Source organism: Lineus longissimus, chromosome 6 (genome assembly GCF_910592395.1).
Source record: "Lineus longissimus chromosome 6, tnLinLong1.2, whole genome shotgun sequence".
Classification (NCBI taxonomy): Eukaryota; Metazoa; Nemertea; class Pilidiophora; order Heteronemertea; family Lineidae; genus Lineus; species Lineus longissimus.
The window spans coordinates 17,493,268-17,508,858 of NC_088313.1; the positions used below are offsets into that span (position 1 = coordinate 17,493,268).

The window sequence follows — 15,591 nt, forward strand, 5'->3', positions numbered from 1 at the left end:
GATAATCATGTGTATATTGGAACCCTGGGAAACCATGACCATATTTAATTTAACTTGAACAGCTACATACAGGTGTTGGTGAGTTTCCCGAATTCGTCATGCACATTTTATTAATTCAACTTTATCATAGCAGGTTGTTGAGAGGGCCACTTGTCATACGCTGACATATGCGGCTTTGCTGATGAGTGACACTAGACACAGAATTCATACCCAACCAGTACTATCGCTGTGTTATAGTATGGGTGTACTGCATATTACTCAGTACGTTTTGTTAAGAAGCGTTTACTGAGGCTGCGATCTTATTTGCCACTATCAGTAATGCCACGTATCAGCAATCAGTAATAAAATGAGTGTGTACAGATACGTTCCATCTAGTGGCTTTCCGACAAACTAATGATATATCGGTTCATAACACATAATCTATTGCAGTAGATTTAGGTGCCTTATTTCATTCTTTGATTTCATTAGTTAGAAATAAAACAATTACAATTAGTCAGAGCATCTCTTCTTATTGTACATTAAGCTCGCATCATGAGTATGCTTATGAAACTAAGTAAATCGCTTTGATCAATGAGCTTATGACGTCAGAACCATTTCTGTGGAACCAATTCTCAACAAAGAATAAAGAGAACGCCGAGTTAAAATACTGCGTTTGACAGGAGGGAACCCCGGTAACACTACCACTCATGGGACCGAGGTTGAATGGTAGCGTTAGTGAAGTTGAAAATCCGGGGACAATTCACGAAAATTATCAGTGCATAGCGCAGTATCCGGTCAGCAAAAGATTAAAGAGACAGCGAATATCTGGGTCAAATCTTTCTTTTCTTAATCATCATGTTACTTGCTGGTAACCCGAACTCATCCCCGTGGTAATCAGACCGAGACTGGCATGCATCAAGTGATAAAGGCAACACATCATCGTCATTCTGTTTTCTGCGCCAATATGGATCTGAACTGTTGCAGGAAAAAACAAAAAAGCAACATTGATGCGCCACGCTGTCCGGCGTCGTAGAAGGACGCTGTAAGACAGGTTTCGCAAGCCGTAGGAAGAGCTACGAAAGACGATCGGAAGTGCGAAGTATGTAAATGCACTTCATCGACGATTTAAAAAAAAATTATCCTCGATTCCACTGGCAAGTATGCCTAAAAGTTAACGGGACCCGCGGGGAACGAAATAGCAAAGGACTCAATGACAACTGTGACTCATTCGTCGCACGGATTGCGAAGCTTGCATTTTAATTACCTCATATATTGTCGCCAACACCCGTCGAAAGCCTTAACTAATTTTTTTAATTCGCTTCATCAGAATGAAGAAAAAACCATCGTTGTACATGTACTTTGCAACGTCACGTATCGTAAGGACAGGCATCGTTGTTGACATTTCAAAAACCCTAGATTTCAATTCGATGCTATTGATTCGCCAGTCAATGGTGAGTGCTGTCTGAAGTATCTCATTGACACAATGTTACTCACTTTTTGTACGCGTATTTTGTACGCCCGTCTCGGTATCGTGGGTATAGTGATGGTACAATGGTTATTCACTGAATTAAGATAGACCAGTTAAAAAGTTTCTTTATTTTTCATGTTGCATGACAACTTCATAGAAATCTGCTTGACATCCGAACTATGATTAAAGTTGTGGCAGCCATTGAGCGAAATCAAACACTTTTATAACTGGAATCGCAAGAAGTGTTGGTGTACTGTTGGGGCCATCTTTTCTCAAACAATTTAAAAGCTAATTTCAATAACATAGAAACCTTGTAACGAAAATAGACCTGCAGTTCTACATCAATCCCTTCCACATGAAATATGAAGGGATCTGTAGCTCTCTGTAGATTGGTGAGCATGAAATATACAGAGTACTTCGTTGGAGGAGGAATGGAAGATACCACGTAGTCTTCATTTCTTGTTTGGATTGCAGGCAATCGAAATAGCTGAAGCTGCGGGTCAGATATTGACACAGCTGTTATGCACACTTTTAAAAATTGAAGAGAATTGTTCAGGGATTTGCTGGTAACTATGCAATGATCTGTGTAGGCCTAGATAGTCAATAGTATGGACCACTGAGTTGGGCTGAAGAGACCGCGAATGAATCGATGTCATCACGCATGCAAGATATATTCTGTCGAGGACAGGCAACTGTAACTTTCAAGCCACGTACTACAGAATGGAAACGATATTCGCGCCTGCAATAGATAACATTATTGCACGTATTCTCATCTGTAATTATCGGACATGATATCCACAACACTAATCGGTACTGCCACGTAATCATTACAGATCGGGCCGATGATAATCGCGACTGTAATACATGTAGATAACAGTATCAGGCGTTCCGCGTAGTACATACAGATCGGGCATGATATTCTGTAATAATCGGGCACGATATTCGCAACTGTAAAACACGAAAAGTGGATAAACGATAATATTGCCATGCATTACAGATCGGGCATGATATTCGCACCTGTAGAAGATAACAATATTACAGATTGGGCATGATATCCGCATGTGTGATAGATGATTATGATCATTGATGGTAAAGGCATCGTCTAAAGGAAAAAGTTCGATATTGTCAGCTATAATAAAAAACATTTTCTATTAATATTCCAATCAATTTGTAATGTGTTTGATAGTCGTTCATACATATGGATGTGTTATGAATAAATATTCATTAATAAAAACGACAGCAACAGTTAAAAGCGATTGACAACAAGACCAACCACTGATAATTATTCGTTACTCTTTGTACATTTTCATTAATTTTGAGATTACATGCACAATGTAGGTGTTGCGAGATATAAATAATCATCTTATAATAGCTTGTTGGAATCAAAAGAAGTTGGAGTGATGCAAATTCTAAGAACGAACGGATTTTTATTTGCAAGTCGTGCGTAGGAGTGGATGGACTTGGTCGTTAAAAGAAGTCCTTCGATCAAGCCGAAACATGAAAAGAGGTCACTCTTAAAGACTCATCAGCAACCCAATTTGACAAAGGTATTATTCACATCGAATATGTCAATCCTTTTTTCGCACAGAGATTTCTCACGCCCGTTCGCTGAATCAGAACATGGTATGCTTGATAATGAACCAAGCTGAACGAAACGGCTCGGAGTATCGTCATCTACCATGGTGCCATGGGGCATCACAACAATCAGAACCAAAATAAACACAGATCATCCCCGGGTGGTAAATATATCTTCTAGCCAAGGGTATGGCAAGGATTTCCTTTGAGTTCGTAGGTCTTTAAATAACGAAATGATGTCCCAACAAGGCATGCATTTCAATCAGTGGTCCTTTGTAGAACTTTTCATCTGGGGTACCGAAGCATACGTATTACAGATGGGTTTAAACCAACATTGGTTTGTATAAATGTATGATCTATCAATAGTTCATTACCATAAATGTAATTGACAAAAGAGATGGTTACAACAGACCATACAATCCCCAATGTGGGGACGAAAGGCCGCGCTATGAATACCCATGGAACATCTAATCTGTTGCGATAAATTGTAGTCCCCCATGTTTTGGTAAAAAGCATTTACGTTAGCAGCCGGTGTGCTAAACGATCAGTCTACAGTCAATGAATGGCAAATTGGTTTGGTGTGGAATCTAGTACAAGCACTAGATGACTGGGTTAACTTCCTTTTTTCAAACTGTTCTTAAGCAATAAAGAGTTAACAGATATTTGCACCCCCGGATGGGCGACCTTCGAAATGGCTGTTCGCCAAGTTTAGGTTCGTAAACAACTGAAGGAACGCGTAAGATGTTGAGCTTACAGCCTAACATACGCTTCAAGAATGTATCATGATTTAGGGACCCACTCAGACAGCCAGGATATCGGTTTAACTATGGAGAAATCAACCTTTTTCGAAGTTTTTCTTTTGCTGGAAAGCTTTGCAGGTGTTAATTAGAACAGGTTTGCACGTACATGTAACGTAAGTGGTAGAACCAAAGAAAAGCCTTTGCTATGCGGGGGGTTAGGATACGAAATAAGCTGCTACTTCCATGTGTGAGGACTGCAGCACGGTGATAGCGTCAACGTCCGTGTTAAGGGCGAGGCAGAGAGGTACATCAGCGATCAGACGTAATGCTTGGCCCTGCTGTGATATCGAGCTCCTCCCGCAAGGTCTCCGCAACCCTGCACCACTACTCTGGAAACCACTGACCTCACTTTCCTTCAATGAAGGCGCCTTCAAGTGATAGCAGGTGAAATCATACTGAACGGGTGGTTTAGTCAATATCTTCTGTCGTTTCATCAGTTGGTCATCTTGGCTGGCACTCTTCCCCAGATAACCTCGCCCCTGTTCCAACAGTTCAAAAATTAGGTTGTTGGATGGTTCATCGGAAGAGGTGGACGGAACACAAATGCCGTTCGCTCGATGTTGGAGGTTTAGCAATATCGATTTGACCAAACGAAATCTAGTCTTGCCAACCGAGAAGCAATTGAGGCTTAATACTGCAAGACTGCGACCTCTAACAATTAACTCGGAGGCAAGAGGAAAAGCTGCAACGCCATATGCTGTTTAGGGCGTGCCTGAGCAATCCGGGCTGCATATCACCAAGTTAAAAACGTATCTTTGTCATACAAATGCATACATAGTTATATCAAAACATTGATACGCCAGCATATAATTTACAGGGTCATATCCAAATTATCCGTCGGCAAAAACAAAAGCCTCCAATACGTTAATCCACAATTTGTTGCCCAATTTGGTACATGTATCTAGGTCAATCCAGGTCTGTAAACTAAACAGTCCTTTTGAACAAGTATGACACCAAATTGAGACAGAGAGCAAACATCGATGGAAATAATATTGACATAAAAGCAACTTACTGTACCTAACTCTTTCAGCCTAACCGCATAGTGTCAAAATTAGATGGCAGAAATTTTGACTCAACACGCCATCACGTAGTCCTTTCCTATACAGGCCTATCGTGTGATCCCATATGAAAGGCCTACGTTATGTCTGCAGCCCATGAAATCGATTATTCAGCTACCGTAAGTTAACACTGCATTTTCAATTTTATTTTGAAAACTTATAAACGCAGCTGGCCTCACAACCGGCTGGGTCCGATCAGAAAAAACGTGCATAAATTTACTTCTATTCATCGTATTGCAAATTATAAATTCAAAAGCTTCTGGCAGATCCTTATATAGGCCTGTTTAATACTGCCAATTTTACACAGTCCTGTTTGAACCGAATTTGGTTGCTTGAGTAAAACCGATTTGTGACCGGACAAGGCCATATGAGGCACTGCTGCAGTGACCAGCGAAACCTGATCAGGTGGGGTGGAACCGGATAAGGCCGGATGAGATGGGAAGGACGATGCGTTGGGCGCGCTGGCATGAGCAGGTCACCCGGCCTCACATTAAGGCTGATTCTATGAGTCAAAGTATGCAATTATAGAAAGTTTACATTATTCTATGTCGTCATGCGTCATGCGTCACCTTGAAGTCATTATAGTATGTAGATTCGTTTATCAATAGCGTTCGAAGAATGAGGAATACATTGTACAGTAAAGTTCACATGGGTCAACTCCGACGCAATGTGTTAAAAAGATTGAAATGAAAATAAGCTCTTTCAAATGGCATCTTTGGCAGATTAGATGATGATGCCCGATGACGTCAAAAACACCACATGTGACAAGACGTGATTCCAGCCCGATCGTCATCTCCGAGAAAGTTAAAAGCTCCGTAACTATTCATCGGCAGCATCTGCAGCCATTTACGTCACAATAGTGTTGTTATTGACAGGACAGGCGCCGGTCAATACTCGAATAAAGCCTATGTAGGTCACACAGGCCTATCTCTATCGATTATACAAGCTGTTATAGATTGGGATAACGTATATACCTGGACGGCACATCGATTTAACAATGTGATGATATTTCCAATGGTCATTTCCAAGATATCGCAAAAAGAGCCGAATGGAATGGTAAACCTTTCCTACAAATAGTTCTTTTATGGAGGGGCATTGGAGGTGGCCTGAAGTTGGTTACTTATTCCCTATTCCTTCCTCCCAATTCCTAGTACAAGCTGACAGCTTAAAATACATATTTCAACAACAAACTGAGATGCTAATTTTGTTATTGAGTAGCCAACTCTTATAGTATGTTCACTGTAGACAACACTTACCTAATCTCGTGCCAAGTCAATTCGATTTCAATATATTAACAATCGCAGGCATATGACAATATCCTAACCAAATATCAAGTACTTCCATGAAAATCCTCCTTAAACATGGTCATGCAATCTTTCAGAATGTCATGCCCAAAATGCAAAAGCATAGAATAAAAAGCATGCATGGGAAAATATACGCATGTATAAACGCATTAGAGGGATTCTTTTATTACTCTCGTTAAAAAGATTGAAATAATCATGCTGCGATATCAGACCCGGGATATAAGAACCTGGACGAATGTCTTTCAAGAATAGCTGTGGTTATGGGGTGTGATTAAATAGGCCTCGCCGCACGGGTCCCGAGGTGTCGACCAATTCGATATCTCAAGTTAACAATGTAAAGACAATTTCTCAACCAAGCCAACATTATAGATACATTTATCGGCATGAAAGGAAAATATCATAATGCCACCTCACATGAGTAATGCTCTGTTGGGGCAGGCCATTGGAAAAAAAACTAAGTATGCACTGATTGTGAATGATCGGTTTTCGATTGAGGAAACTGAAAGAAATTTAGCTGATCAAGTACTTCAAGCTGTGTTTGCTTAACGCTTTACTTTCTGTGGCAAAGGGCGCGTGAATATACTCTAGTTTCACCGCTCTAAGACAGGTTGATGATAAATGTGAAATCGAAACAAAGGCCACAACTCGTGAACGTGTTACTACTGGCATCGAACGATATGCGCATACAGTATTTGATCGAGGAAACCAGCGTTAAGGTTGCATTCTCGAGGGCTCTGCAACAAGTTGATATGTTTAATAAGGTATGGGGGGAATGTTGGTGATGATAAATCTGCACATCCCGTTGTCAATAATTCATTATATATTCTCAAGTGATCCATGCAAGGTAGCAGAAAACTCCCTCGGCTGTTCCCTGCTCTGGATAAAAAGAAGAAAAAATGATAGCCTATTCTTGTCAGGAATCCTAAGACTCCAAGTCATCCTTTGAAAAATCACCTCAACACTATCATATTTCACCGGGCCAGAAATATCTCACCAATTCCCCCAAATCTCTGCAATTTCGCAAAATAGACATTTTTGTGTTCAATCGTCATTCCACGAAAAAGGATGTAGCATACTGTTTCATCTGACGGCATTCTTCTTTCAGGGCAATTAGTACATATTCTCACAAAATATCAATCAATATCAAACTCTCTGGGCACTTCAGTATTGACAACGTTTAATAGAAACGCCTGAATGGCGCAGAGCTTGGCATAGAAGCACCGCTAGTGTAGTGGTATCATGCAAGATTCCCATTCTTGCGACCCGGGTTCGATTCCCGGGCGGTGCATTTTTTTGTTATTTTTGAGAGGATATTAAAAAGAATCCACCGATCAGACACTTCCTCCATTCCTTCGTCACTCATGTTTTGTCGTGGCAACGAGACCGTTTTTTAAAAATTTATCAACCTGTCGAAAAGAGAACGCGATTGCGTCTTGTAGACACAATATTTACCTAGAAGCAACTTCTAATCATAACCGGAAAGCAACCCGACAGGAGCTGCATTAGATCCGGAGAGTTTAAGGGACACTTTCGTGTCTCTTCGACAGTGGTGCGAACTAATTCGCTTCTAACACAATTGCCTCTCTGTAGATTTGGTGACCAAAAGGACAACAGATGCATTTCATTCGCACGATTTTGCACGAACCGCAGGGAGTCGCTTTCTTAAACTCGAAACAAGTGTAAATCTCCGTAAGGATTTGATGCGCGATAACCTCCGAAACCGAAGGGTGACAACGGGATTGTGGGATTGGATATCTTCCGAGATGCCCAAGGGGCAAGTTGGGGGAATTCACGAAATCATTTGAGGACCTATTGTTTGGTTAACGACGTGACAATGAATTCCTCTCGCGGCTCTTGAGACTGATTTTCATAAATATGTCGACAATGTCTCATAATGGGCCATCGGACAGGCTGAGTCAATGCGACATTTTAATGGGTATCCTGCGCGTGCCTGGCGTGCGAGGATTGGACAACATCCAGGGTTCAACTGCTGGGCAGCTGGGTGATTTTATTATGGTCTCGCTGCAGAGGATGACGGCACTGGATGTACCCTTCTTAAGGGTTCGGTCCTGTATAGGACTGAGAGAGGCCCTGGGGCTCACTTGGAAAATCGGAGTGACAAGAAAATATAACCAACCAAACAAGCCTATATGGAACCATGCTGCAAGCCTATATATATGCAGCAATTTCAAACAACCACACCCTGAAGTTGTTGCCCCGCATTGATAAAATTGGTCAATTCCGAATCGTCAGCAATCTTTACCTTAGCAATACCACTAAAAGGCCTAAAAACAAGACGTAGAAGAATACTGTCTCCTTTTTTTCGCTAGAGCGCAAGGTAGTACATGTAGGCACACCCGCATAAACATTCCCGTCTGACAGCCTGGATTGCAGCCAAGGGCAATACTCTACAACTTCTATTTTTAGGCCTGTCTTTTTTTACTTGAAGGCAGATATTTCATGATTTTCGTCTCCAAATGAGCTGCTCAAACCCTGTGGTAAGCCGTCTATTGCACCAAAAAAACCAGATCATATCCATTGACAGAATCGAAGTTTGAATATGAACTGAGATGAGTGAGTTTTAAAAAAAACAACTAAAGGAAACGATAACACCGTCGACAGCACTGACTGGAGACGAGTGAAGTAAAGTTGCTGCTTTGAGCGACGACTGGCGAGGCAACGTCAAAGTTGTGCAAGTTATACATGTATTCTGATTTAGCTTCAATGTTGCTGAGATGGTCCATCAACTCCGCGGGTTAGGTTACCTAAGCAAAAGGTGCATCAACATCCCACATTCCCTGCCTGACAGTTTGGATGGAAGCCAAGGGCAATATCTAAAACCATATCTCTGCAATGATGATGGCCGATATTTCATGTTTTTAGTACTTTACGTGCATAGTCCAGAGTGGGAACTAACTACTTGTATACATTGCCTATAAGTAGACGAGTGGCGGGTTTGGGTTAGAAATAGATAAATAATACAACCCAGAACAGCTCTCAAAAACTAGTTTAGAGGTATATACTATTGTCATTGTTGGTGTAAGGGTAAAGTTGCGTTTGAACTAGGCAACGCCTTCGAATAGAGGTCACGCAAAGTAGTTAAGACTTTAGGACTGATGTTCACCGCCGATAAGTCGGCATGGGTACCAAGCCAGAATACTCAGGTGTAACCACCTGCAGATTGGAGAGAAACTGCGACGACCATTGGAATGCCATCTTAAGAAAAAGAACGGAACTAGAAGTCGGAGCATTATTTTGCAAGATCGTGGTGTTAATTCAAAGCAGCTCATGGAACCATGTTCCTTGGTTACAAACAGTGTGCACTCTTTTACTGTACCACCAGCCGCATACATGAAGCAGCACGTGAAAAGGGACAGAAATTATAACCACAGTGAATCCTAATACGTTGGAACGCCCTCCGAGTATCGGCGTAAATTTGACATTCGCACAGATATCAGCATATACCAGTAATTATAAGTGAGATTGCAAGGTTCGACAGGCTGACGACCCCGTCAGCTATAAGTCTATAAATAATACCGTATTCTTTGCAATTGTTTTTCTCCGACAAAAAAGCATTTATTTAATTTTCACTAAACGCCCATCGCTGACAGCAAATAAGCTTCTAATAGGTCAATGATCTATCGACAAGTAACTAATTATTGTTCTTAGGCATTTGGCCCAGATTCCAAATAACGTGTTGTATCGATATCGTTGTAATCGAATATATCTCAGTAACTAGAACATGTGCAGTCGCGGAGCTGAGACTTCTATAAACAAACGAATGGGCGAGGCAGGCCAGTCTCCTCATTAAACCTCGCAATGTATATGAATCATAGGAATGTAGGCCTATCTGACTTGGCTATAAAGCATGATGTCAGCTGAACTGACTGAAAAGGTTAACTGCTGCAATGGATAAAAATACATTGTATCATCGTTATATCGATATACCAAACCACTATGTTTTGACCTGACTGAATAAGCTAACCACTGCAATGATGGGACCACCAATCATGTAGGCCTTACCCTTTTTATATCACAGTGTGAAAAGTTTAATATCTAGATGAGGACAAATCACCGACATCACAAATCGTTAAGGTTTTGAAAAAAGAAAAGTGGAACATAAACTGTTTCGGCCTACTATTCGTTGATTAGTTTGTGGCAAAGACTGTTCAAATGCCAATCGAATTATGTAGTGATGATGGGAAAGGCCCTTTGACACTACTGCACACCACAACAGTATATTATATATATTTGTTTTCTTGTTTGACAGTAGTAGGACTACTTCTCCGGAAAGAAACCTATAAAATAATGAGCATCGCAAGGGATCAATAAAACCAATTTATGTTTATATTTTAGCATGGTTAGAGTTAGCTACTAAAAATATGACAAAGCCTGGCAAAAACATATTGACCAACTGTATTGATTTTGTCTCATTAATGTAAATAGCGAATTTGCCTGGCACAAAATGTCTGTGATCGTTTGCAAACATCGCATTACACCATGATCATCTACAAGCCAATTCATTAATAGAGAGTGATGGCCTGATTAGAAACTAGGTCTAGCCAGCCACCACCCAGTCAACGGCCCCAAGTCGATGACAAAGCTGTGGTTCCCAAGTTTGTTGTGTGGGTTCCGGTGGTATATATTGTTTTTGTAGAAGGTTGTTTATGTCTGTCATACAGAGTGACATCCGGCCATGCGATGATATATCGGTACATTAGTAGCTTCCGTGGACTCCTCCTCCTTGGCCGAAGGCCCTGGGCAAAATAGTCAATGACGACTGCGTCCCAGTAAATGGAAAAAAGGAAGAAAGAATATGATCGTATAGTTGATAACTACAGTATAATAAACCCCCGGGTACGGTGTCTCAGTCGGCGTTAGCAGTAACGTTATGTTGAAACGCTAATATTGTACATAGAACTCACTGAAGGCGATAACGCTTAGTTGAGCTAACGTTGGCGTTTGTCTCTAACGCCGATTTTCCATCTGGGCCCAGTGCACAAGAATAACTTGGTTACACACCTATGCATACACACCGTATTCTTGTTAAACTGTCAATTGGCAATGTAAGACTGAAGGCGAATTAGATTATCACTTTTTTTTCGTCGCTTGACATAAAAAGCCAGTGAGCGTGACATTTGAAAATTTTCCTTGACCTGAAGTGCTTTCCCATCTGCTGGATGTTGATAAAAACCAAGATAGTAAAAAGCTGATAAATGCACATAGTGGGTTGCACTATTGCTCTTGTAAAATGTCTGACTAATTACTTTCACCGTTCATACCATTATAACGTCAGCTCGTAATTTGTATTCATATATCATGAGCTATTGACACAGCCAGAGGGACGCTGTGCAGAATATCATGACCCAAGCCGAACATAGTTAGGTAGAAACATAACACTGAGATAGAGGATTTGTTGTTTTGACACTCAATGACAGCGGTCATCCCAAAGCAAACCCTTCAACATGCTTAAAAATACGTTCCCGTTGCGAAGACAGCCTCCTGCAATCACAATCGGTTACATGAACAATTTATTTAGGCGTAAAAATGAAGTTTTAGTTCAGCCCAGTTCATTAGAATTATATAAAATCACTCAAAAGTTGATGGCCATTACCTTATGCTATCGTTGGGCTGCCATCAGCAGCAAGGTAAAGACATGAGAGATGCTCATGGAATGTGCTCATGGAATGCAACCAAACCTTCGATATCCCGCCACATGGGCAGTCAAGGATTAGCATATGCTGGGCCTCTCCGTCTTCATACATGAATGGATGTATTAACCTTTATCGATGTCGCCCCGGCACGCCCATCACCATCATCGAGACCCCCAATTGCAAATTCACAAAGTTCACGATACATATAATCTGTATCATTGGTTCCACCATGCTTTCAGAATTCAATTACATTGGGAGAAGAAAACTCATAAAACCTTTGAATAGCCACCCTCTAATGTCTACAGCTGTGACTAAAGCATTATGACAGATACTGGGTGTGGACAGCATGCTTCAAGTTACGAAGTCTCCAGCATAGTCTGTATAAGGTAATAGATAGTTCTTGTCCCAAGAACACTAAGATCAGAGTATGCAAAAAGGGCAAAGGACACCTACCAAAATGTCGAAAGCTATGTCCAATAATCCCCTCTCTTGCTTAACGCCGGCTGACGGAAGACCGCCAGGACTTGTGTGGATGGTAGTCCCTCCCTTTCTAAGATACAGCAGCGCTTACCATGGTTTACATCGCATACTTCAGAGCGACTCCAGCGTACGGTGAAGCGAACTAGTCTGTGGAACTGATAGGATTACACTGCTCCATACACGTTACACTTTTGAAGGAAAGCAACGAAAGGCTGTTCCACAGTCGATGTGTGACCTATATATTACGTTGATATGTTTCACTGCTACAGGAGTGCAAGATGACTGACAGTCGATCACCTTTTTCATGTTTTACAATATCAGCACTAAAACACCAATCAATTTATGTCTGGCGTTGTTAACAGTATCAAATCAAAACTTTCTGAAGAGCTGGTGAAACAGATTGACCCAGTCTTAACCATTTCGTTGCGAAGAAGCACTGGTGTCACCTCGATAGCCGCAGCATCGTGAAGAACAATATTCCCATTCTAATCGCTCAATGGAAAACTCGCCACTCACGTTCATGCAGCTCGTCCCTCAATCATTTCAAGCAATACATGTAACCTCCGTATAATGTACAACGAGGTGGCTGCCATAACTTGGAACAGCATCCTTAATGCCAACACGTGGTGTCATTCCTTCCAAGGTCTTCGAAGACTACGGTTCCTGTTAGAACTCCTTGTTACATTATAGATTGCTGCTACTATTTGTGCGGTGACGTGAATGATCAATTAGTAAATTCTATTGGAATTTGATCTTACCTACACAATTTTACCTTCTTGGAGATAAAATGTACACGTATCCTGCATCACTTCAATCACACCAATGGGAACGATTCTATACTCCTCAGCCGAATTTTACGAGCAATACCACATACGCCGAATTCAATCTACCAAATCTATCAATCCAAAGCAGTCGATTTCCTGGCTTTAGAATCCTTGATTTAAGCGTATTAGCCGAAGTTACAGTATTTGATTCCTGTACCCTCAATCCAAAATCGGATTCCATCAGTAACTGAATAACGTACGTTGTGTAGCTCTTTTCACCATGACATCCTTTAAAACAACGTGTACAATACTATGCTAACTCTCCGCTATGTTGAAATTCAAGGTAGCGTGCTTTCCAAATCATAGCATTGCTAAAAGGTTCTGGACCAGGTGATCGATTTCGTTAACTAAACGATATCGTCTGAAAGTTTCTTGATATCTCCTCTAATGACTTAAATATTCAATCATCAAACCATCTAATCGTCTCGTATCAACATCAGCACCAGTCTGATAAAGGTTAGTGATCGGCTTACTTGCAGTATGAGCAACACTGTCATGACTGTGTCTGTTCAAACAGAAAACCTTATCGTATAACCAAGAGTTTTTCTCAAACAGTGAAAAACACCAATAAATCGAATTCCGGAGTAAAAGATGTTTGGAGGAAAAGAATTTAGCTTTTTCCAACAGCACGTCTCTAAAATTTAGCTTTTTCCAACAGCACGTCTCTAAATAAGTCCGATCAGTTTGTAACAAATCCTATATGTGCTGCGCAATGTTTCCATGTGAAAGGACCTCAAGAACGAAGGTCACATCGTTGTCATAAAACTGTGACGTCTCCGGCTTTTGGATGCAGGAGCAGTATCCTGTCTTTAGTGAATGTCCTTTTCAGGCCAGACGCACAATGGGGAGATTCTGAATGCCTTGTTCGATTATATAGTTAACTGCTCTTCTATGCTGATGTTGTTCATGGACAATGGCAAAGCTGGGTTGCATAAAGGCTAACTTTCTTGTAGGTCATGCCGAAAAGAAGTCATTCCAATTTTTCTTTTAAAGGTGGACCATCCGTTTCGATTCCCGGGCTATTGGAATCCACGAGTTTCAGTCTTCAAGGTCTTAAGCTTGAAACTCGCTTGGCTGACGATAGTCAGTACAGTGGAACCCCGGTAACACGATCACTCATGGGACGGAGGTTGAATGGTCGCGTTACCGGGGTGGTCGCCGACGGGGGTTCCACTGTATATAGAAGACATGATTTACTGACAAGGTTAGTCCATGAAATGCCATGGAGTGGTTACAACAGACTGGACGTCCATTTGCTCGGCCAGGTGTACGATAGCTACACACAAAGCTACATGGAAAGAGCAACATCGAAAACTGATTGAATGTTGCCTTTTATTGGAAGCCGCGTGTAAACAGTAAGACATCGCTAAGCCAACGTTACTTTTTCTTCCACTGGCAGATGTATGGTGTTGAGTGAGCTTCATTACAGCTACAAGACCTACACACAGTGGGCCACTGTACAATATACCAACTCTATATGAATTGTACCATGTTGTTGGCGGAACACTTCAGATATCATCCTGATCAGATCACAGAAGACCAGTTTTAAGTTCAACTCGTCTGTTGTTTGATAGAAAGCGCCTCAAGGATGGCCCACTGGCACTGCTGGCAAAGCAGAAGCCAATTGAACGAGATAAAATTAGCCTTGTGGATTTTGGTCTGGAGATTATATTCCTTCAAACTGTTTCGGCAGATTCTCGCGCGAATTTATCTGAGGGTGACATTCGTTAAGTTTAAAAAAGAGCATGACCATCACGGTGTTACTCAGTAAACGCAACAATTTCATTTTGTAATACAATATCAGCAACAGATTGCAACCAAGTTGACCTGGATATTCAGAGGAGCATGAAGTCAGCTGGTGTGTTCAACATAATACAAGATATTGCACGTCATTAAAATGCGAAAAGCCAGCAAACATTAAACTGACCTTGTCACAAAAGGATGCGAAGTTTGAAAAAGTCAAGTCTGGCGTTATTGATTCGATAGTACACTATTCGTCGCTATCACCTTTATTTTCTCATTCTGGTTTTGTGAGACTGTGACTAAACACCAACGATCTGTCACTCAAAAAGCATGAGATAAAAAGAAGGTGCGCCTGTCCTGGCATTGCGAGATCAGTAAAGTTGGTCCACAGTCACGAGGGAGGACCGGAGAGGCAGTCAGCGTGACTATGCATTTCTACTTATCTACTGCGGACACAGAATGATAACAAGATTAGATTGGTGAACAACTATAGCTATGGGTTCTGCTCCTGATTTTTCATGCAATAATTCCCATCTCAATAATGAAAATACTACTTCGTATATTCTATGCGCATGCAACACATGGTAGTAAGTTTGCCCCTCTCCAATTTGAATCATCTAGAACTCGATACAACTAGTTTGTTTGTGTTAAGTAAGCTCATGTTGTGTGGTCTCAGTATCGGATTGATGCCTTAACTGCAACTGAC

The 15,591-nt window shown here is 41.2% G+C and overlaps 1 protein-coding gene and 1 non-coding gene across 4 annotated transcripts in view; one reads left to right on the forward strand and one right to left on the reverse strand.

Annotated features, from left to right (window-relative positions):
- The window catches only part of LOC135489801 (neuroblast differentiation-associated protein AHNAK-like), a 50,495-nt gene extending 37,992 nt beyond the window's left edge, over positions 1–12,503 (reverse strand). Inside the window, exon 1 of one of the 3 annotated variants that reach the window (XM_064775351.1) lies at positions 12,292–12,503. The gene's annotated coding sequence lies outside the window, so the exon portion shown is untranslated. Of the gene's footprint in view, positions 1–4,834; positions 4,992–12,291 lie in introns of those variants that run through there. The other 2 variants (XM_064775354.1, XM_064775355.1) reach the window with 2 other exon arrangements.
- Positions 7,402–7,472, forward strand: Trnag-ccc (transfer RNA glycine (anticodon CCC)). Its single transcript has one exon. It is a non-coding gene; the product is annotated as a tRNA-Gly (tRNA).
- Positions 12,504–15,591: the final 3,088 nt, after the last annotated feature.